Source organism: Podarcis raffonei, chromosome W (genome assembly GCF_027172205.1).
Source record: "Podarcis raffonei isolate rPodRaf1 chromosome W, rPodRaf1.pri, whole genome shotgun sequence".
In the NCBI taxonomy this organism is placed as follows: domain Eukaryota; kingdom Metazoa; phylum Chordata; class Lepidosauria; order Squamata; family Lacertidae; genus Podarcis; species Podarcis raffonei.
This window is the reverse complement of record NC_070620.1, coordinates 5,309,392-5,316,328: the sequence shown is the minus strand read 5'-3', so window position 1 is coordinate 5,316,328 and position 6,937 is coordinate 5,309,392. Positions and strand designations below refer to the sequence as shown.

At 44.6% G+C, this 6,937-nt stretch overlaps 1 pseudogene; it reads left to right on the top strand.

Moving 5' to 3' along the window:
- The first annotated feature begins 1,175 nt into the window (after window positions 1–1,175).
- Window positions 1,176–1,765, top strand: LOC128406043 (E3 ubiquitin-protein ligase RNF183-like; annotated as a pseudogene).
- The last annotated feature ends 5,172 nt before the right edge of the window (window positions 1,766–6,937 follow it).

Here is a 6,937-nt window from a genome sequence, read left to right as displayed (position 1 = left end):
TCCGGCCTCTGCATAGGCTCTGACCTTGGTTCTCACAAGAAACAGAGCTCTCAGCTGCCGACTCCTTGGCTCCCCCTGGAGGCTGGAATGCTGCCTGGGATGACGTGGCAGTCTGCTCCCCCTGCAGCTTGCAATCGGTGCCCTCAGCATCCCTGCATTCACTAGCATTCTGGGAAACAGCCAGGACCTCCGATGCATTCAAACCCTGGGCTGGGGTGATTGGCAGGTGGGCCTTTTTCAAAGCATCCCACATGTCACGTGCCGTGAGATTTCCAGCAAGCGTCTTTATTTCCTCCAGAGAGACGGATAAGACTATTATATCAACGGCCCTCGAATGCTGGGCCTCCCATTTTTCTGTCCGAGGAACTGGAGTGGCTTCAAACACAGTATGCCAGACTCCAAACTGACGCAGCAAACTCTCACACCATTCTGCCCAGGTCTGATAATTGTGCCGATTTAACTTTGGGCACTCAGTGGCCTCCGAAGCTTGGAAAACATCCATTCCAGCTTTTTGCTTTAGCCGTGAGCCTTTATGCCTTCAAAAACGGCTTATCTCGGCAGCCCATAAATCACGATGCCTCTGGCTCGGCTCCCAGGCCAATTAGTTTTGCCGGACATCAAAAGCCTTTTCCGCGGCATCCAGAAAAGCCTCTGCTTTCGCTTTTCCAACATACCTTTCAGCAGTCTGTCGCTGTCATACTCTCCTGCAAGTGCCGTGAATCTGGGCCCGAAACCTGTTGTTGGGATACTGCCAGGGAGATAAAGTCCATCTGAGCCCCCAAGCTCGGTGCCGGACGATCCATCGACCTCCCGTAGTCACGCAGTACCAGCAATTTAGCGACACTAAGCCTCAGGCTTAGTGCACACTCTAACAGCAGAATTCAGACAGCAAAAGTTGCACAGCATGAGAGCAGAACAGCATATTTACAGTTTATTCAGCGTAGGTCAGAACATGAGAAGACATGACCGTCTGCTCCGACTGCTCAGGCAAAACAGCAGAAAACGAAAGGAACAGACAACATAAACATCCTGTGAGACAGGAAACGCGCAGGCTGTTATACAAACATCCTGCTCCCTTTTAAGGTGGAACGGAAATATCCTAACAGTTTCCACCTGCCCTTGTTTTTTAGTCTCCTAGGTAGCAAAGAAGGCTGTGCTGTTGACTGGGTCTCCCCATGGCTGAGAAGCAGGTCCAGGGGCTGGAGGCTGAATGCCCCATCTGCTGAAACCCTTACGACAACACTTTTTGCACCCCAAGGTCCTTTAGTGCCAATATTCCTTCTGCATCAAGTGCCTGGCTCTTCTCAGCTTGGTGTCCCCAGCCCAGAACCGCTTGCAGTGCTCACTCTGCCGCCACCCTACTGTCCTCCCCTCCGACCAGCCTGTCACTGAGCTGCCCACCAATGAAGCCCTCCTGCGCCTGCTGTGCCTGGAGCCCAACCACATCATCCTGTAGGGTTGGCAGCTGTGCTTGAAGGAGCAGCGCAAGAGCAGGTACTTCCTCTGCCAGCCCAGGGTTTACACCCTGGACCTGGGCCCAGTGAGAGATCCAAGCATTGAGAGCTACTGTGAGCCAAGCCGCCCGGCTAGTGCTACCACTGCCACCACAATCATGCCCAACCACCACCGCTCCCCAATGTGGACGTGTGCCTGCAACCCCCAGCTCCAGATTTTCACCTACCTGATGGCTCTCATCTTAAGCATGACTTTACTACTCATCTTCTCCATCTTTTGGACGAGGCAGCTCTTTGGGGGCTGGGGGTGAGAGGGACCAGCAGCTTCCTCAGGCGGAAGATGCTGAGGGCAGGGTAGAGGTGGTTGGCGAGCAGCAGCAAAGTGTTGGGAGGACTAGCTTGTGTGTGTCACACAGCCTGCCTTGAGTTCTCCAAGTCAGCTCAAGTGTGCTGGAAGACATTGCCCAGTTATGATTTAAGATTCAAAGCCTGGTCAGATTCTGCCTATAGAACAAGAGAGAGACTGCCATCTTGTCTTTCGCCCCAGACAGCAAAACGGTTTGGACTGCCACTGGGTCCCAGGATTTGACCTTGAGGGTTACTTGTGAGCTTTTAAATAGGGATGGGGATGAGGACATGACAGGGCAATGGGAGCATTTCAACTAACAAACTCGCTGCTTCTTAAGTTGGCTAAAGAGGGTGAAAATGGATAATGGGAATATAGCCGGTGTGGAGATGAGAGCTTTTCTCATTCCAGGTGTTGCTGAACTACAACTCCCATAATCTCTGGTCATGATGGGGGCTGTAACACAACCACATCTGGAGGGCCCAAGTTTCCCCATACTTGGAGTAAAGGGACATAGGAATCTGCCTTACAGCCAGGCCATTGGTCCATCTAGCTCCATATTGTCTATGCTGAGTGGCAGCTCTCAAGGGTTTCAGGCAGTGGTCTGTCTTTCTTATTCCTACTTGGAGATTCTGAGGATTGAACCTGGAAACTTCTGCATGTAAGGCTCTACCACTGAGCTATGCTGACCCTCCAAACCAGCCTCTTCCCCTGTGCCAAATGCCTCTGCTGCAGCCAATGAAGAGTTCCCAACATCTAGAGAACATTGACTGCACTGCTGAATGTGGAACCACCAAGGCTGCAGATCTTAACTGTCCTCTGTCCAGGCTTGAACATGGTCCTCTGTGTACTCACATCATGCAGGCATGCAATGAAGGCAGGTGCTCAAGGGTTTCTTTCTCCTAGTGTGCACACTACTGGTTAGAAGGGGGCCAAACAGCAGTGGCATTAAAACTTTTTTATCTACACTGCAGTGTTTTGTTTCAAATTGCATCAGCTTGTAAGAGTGGGGGCTGATAACAGGATCAAAGCAATCTCTTGGATCTTGCAAAAAGGTAGGTTTAGTGTGGACAGGGTGGATTGGGAAAGGGACACACAAAATGAACTTGGGGGGGGGGGGCTGCATTGCCTTTCCCTACAAGGAAATGCCAATTCAGGGGTGGAAAATCTTTTCCCCCAACCCAATTACCTCATTCCGTTCTGGGCAACCTTCTGAGCACCACATGCTGGTGGTAGGTGGGGGCAGAGGCAAAAGTGAGTAGGGCAGCTAATGTAAATGTTACCTCTGTACAGCAGGCCAGTTTCTACACACGCCCTTCCATATCCTCCATCTAGGCAAGTGAAATATACTTGGAGTTGAGTGTGGATTTCATGCTCTTTATTCAGCTCATATTAGCGAGGAATGAAAGTTCCCCCACAATATCTGCTTTATATACATTATTTACACAATGGGCCACACGTGATTGGCTAATTCCGGGATTCTCCTGTAGGCCAATCAGGTTGTGGATTCACTTCCACCTGGAGCTGGATTGGGTGGCTCCTGCGGACCAATCATACTGCTGCATTGTTCTAGGACCAATGTGAGAGATAGTAAGTCTGCAGGCTTGAGTTTGCTAGCTGATGCAACTGGCTTATGCAATCAGCCTGCAATACTTTCTATGGAAGTGCTGGGTCAGAAAGACTCAGCAGTAATGTGCTGTCAGTTGATTGGCTGTCATCGGTTTCAGCTGGACTAAAATTTCATTCTAGAGGTAAAGGCTGCGCACTCACTCAACAGCAAGATCTGACGGAGTTGAGACACGTAGTGAAGAAAAGAAGATACAGCACTCAAACTGAAAATTCCTCTCTGCTGGCAGAACATTAGCTTTTTGTCGCTCTCTTAAAACTTTTTCCTTTTTGTCTTCCTCTTTCTTTCTCTTTTCCCTCTCTCTCTTTCTCTCTTTTTCCTGTCTTTTTCCCCACTTTGTCCCTTTTAATTTTTCTTTATTTTTCTTATCACCCCATTTTTTTCTCTTCTCTTATAGTATCTGTTTCGCATTAGTACTTATTTAAAGGTACCCCTGCCCGTACGGGCCAGTCGTGACCGACTCTAGGGTTGCGCGCTCATCTCGCTCAAGAGGCCGGGAGCCGGCGCCGTCTGAAGACACTTCCGGGTCTCGTGGCCAGCGTGACGAAGCTGCAGCTGGCGAGCCAGCACCAGTGCCGCACACGGAAACACTGTTTAGGTTCCCGCTATAAAGCGGTACCTATTTATCTACTTGCACTTAGGGGTGCTTTCGAACTGCTAGGTGGGCAGGAGCTGGGACTGAACGACGGGAGCTCACCCCGCCGCGGGGATTCGAACCGCCGGCCTTACGATCAGCAAGTCCTAGGCACTGAGGTTTTACCCACAACACCACCCGTGTCCCTATTTATTTATGTTCATTTATTTCCCAGCCCCCCTACTTCTTTTTTCTTTTTATTATCAATATGGTTTCATTTAATTAATCAATTATTGGAATTATATTATTATTTGACTGGATAAACTGCACAATATAATTCAGTCTTAAATTAGTGAGTTTTTAAATTTATCAGGTAAAAATTGTAAATGAATTTGGAAGTTATAATTATTAACCTTGCTACTCAGAATTTATGTGAATGAATTTGAAGTATCTTATTATAGACTGAACCACGTATAAATTTGAGAATAAGAAAGTGTATGGTAGGAGCTACATATTTAAAGAGACTAAAGAAATTCCCAGCAATGGCTGGTAAAAAACCTCCTACTGCATCGTTGGCTACACAAGGCACACAAGCAAGGAGAAGCTCTGCTTATGATCTAGATGCAGCAGTGGATATCAAGGAATTATTATTGGAATTATGAAAAGACATTGCAGATCTTAACTGTAAATGAAAATGCTAAAATAGTAGAGGATAATTTTATGTCAATGAAGGTTAAATTAAATGAAAATGTTAAAATTACAGCGGATTTATCAGATCAGGTACACAATTTGGTACAAAAAAATTCCGAATTAATAAAAACCGTGCATGACCTTAAAGAGAAATCTCAGAATTTAGAAGAAGGGCAGAAAAAAATACAGCGATACAGTGCATGCGATAAAATACGAGAGGAAACAGTGGATTTGAGGAAACAACAAGAAGCAATCTGGGACTCTCTGGCAATTTTACAAATGCAGAGAAGATAAAATACATTGAGATTCAGTGGATTATTGGAGGAGACAGAGGAAGTTATAGAGAGAAAAATAGCCAAAGAACTCGCTGTCTGGTTAGAACTTGAGGAATCAGAGGTAACACAAAAAATAGAAAAAGCCTGTAGAGTAAACTCTAAGGTAGCCAAACAAAATAGCTGGCCGGCAGACTGTCTCGTATCTTTCAAGTCCTTAGACTTAAAAAACAAAATTCTTCAGACAAGTAACAAAAAAACCCCCTGAGAGTTGAAGGAAAAGATATAATCATACATAAAATTATTTCAAATCAACTGATAAGGAAAAGAGATAAATATAAGGCTCTGACGGATGCTCTAAAAACCAAAACAATTGATTATAGATGGGAGTTCCCCGAAGGGATCTCCTTTTTTAAGGGCAAATGTAGAAAAATTTTGTCTGTACCAGAAGCAGAAAATTTTTGGAGAACCTACTGCCACTTTGGGGACATTCAGAGGAACCGGAACAGTAACGTTTGATATTAACTGAAGTTGTTTCTTCTTCTTCTTTTTTATGTTGAATAATTTCTGCAGAGAGAAGTATGTTGTGAAATGAAAAAAATGGTATGGGATGCGAGCAAAGCGATGTTAAGAGGATTCTTTATCAAGCAGAATGCAATCCAAAAGAAAATGGAAAAGAAAATGGAAAAGAAAGAAATGGAAATTTGGGAGGAAATTTGGTTAAATGAAAAAAAAAAATTCTTCCAAAAACCAGATGATGAACAGATTAAACTAACCATAAAAACTTTACAGACTCAATTTTCCATGTTAATAAATGAGGAAATAGAATGGAAAATAAAGTCGATGAGACATAGAAACTTTGAGTATGCAAATAAATCAGGTAAATTATTGGCCTGGCAGATAAAAAAGGAGCAAGATGACAGAATTATTAGTAAAATTAAAGTTGAGGAAGCTTGGATTCAAAACCTGAAAGAGATCAGGAAAAGTTTTGCCAACTTCTATTCAAAACTATATAAAGAAGGCCCGGAGAAGAATGAAAAAATTAAGGAATTCTTAAAGACATGTAAATTACCAATGATTTCTAAGGAAAAAATTAATAACTTTGAATTTCCCCATTACAGCGATGGAAGTACAGCATTCTATTCAAAGATCAAAATCAGGGTCCTGACAGTCTTCCAGCTGTTTATTATAAAAAAATTAGAAGATGCTTTATCCCTACCCCTAAAAGCTACCGGACTCGTGGAAGGAGAGCTATACCTCGGTCATCCATAAACAAGGAACAGGACTATCAAATATTGCTAACTATAGACCTTTTGCTCTGCTAAACAATGACTATAAGATCTATGCTGATATCATCGCGAACAGATTAAAGATATTGTTGAAGGAGACAATTCACAAAGATCAAACAGATTTTCTCCCTGGAACATATATGCAATCCAATATAAGAACACTGATAAATGAATACATTTATATTTATAAATGTATAAATATATAAATTTATATATGAATACTTGGATCTTAAAATTGATAAACCAGCAGTCATCATGTTTGTCGATTGTCACGGTCCAGTTCACGGGCAATTGAAGTCCCAGCAGGGGACGTCAGGACTGGGGGCAAGATGGCGGGGTGGGAGCAGGAATGGGGGTCCAGAAGCCAGGAGGCCAATCATCCTGATGGTAGCTCAGGAAGCAGCAGCGGAGATATTGCTCCAGGACTTGGAATGTTTGATTTGTAGCTTTTCTTTCTGGAGCCCACACGCTTCCGCTCAGCGCTCTGCTTCCAGGACTTCCCACAGCTACTTGTAGCAGAGTGTACGCAGCGTAGAAACTGTTGCTGTGTGTGTGCGTGTAATAAATCAGGCTTAACGCACGGTGCCTTCCTTATCTTCTAATAGTCTTTATTCGTGTAGAAAACCAACTCAGAACCCTCCTGGTGACAGAGCACTCATTTTTGCCCGTCTCTCCTCCAGTAACG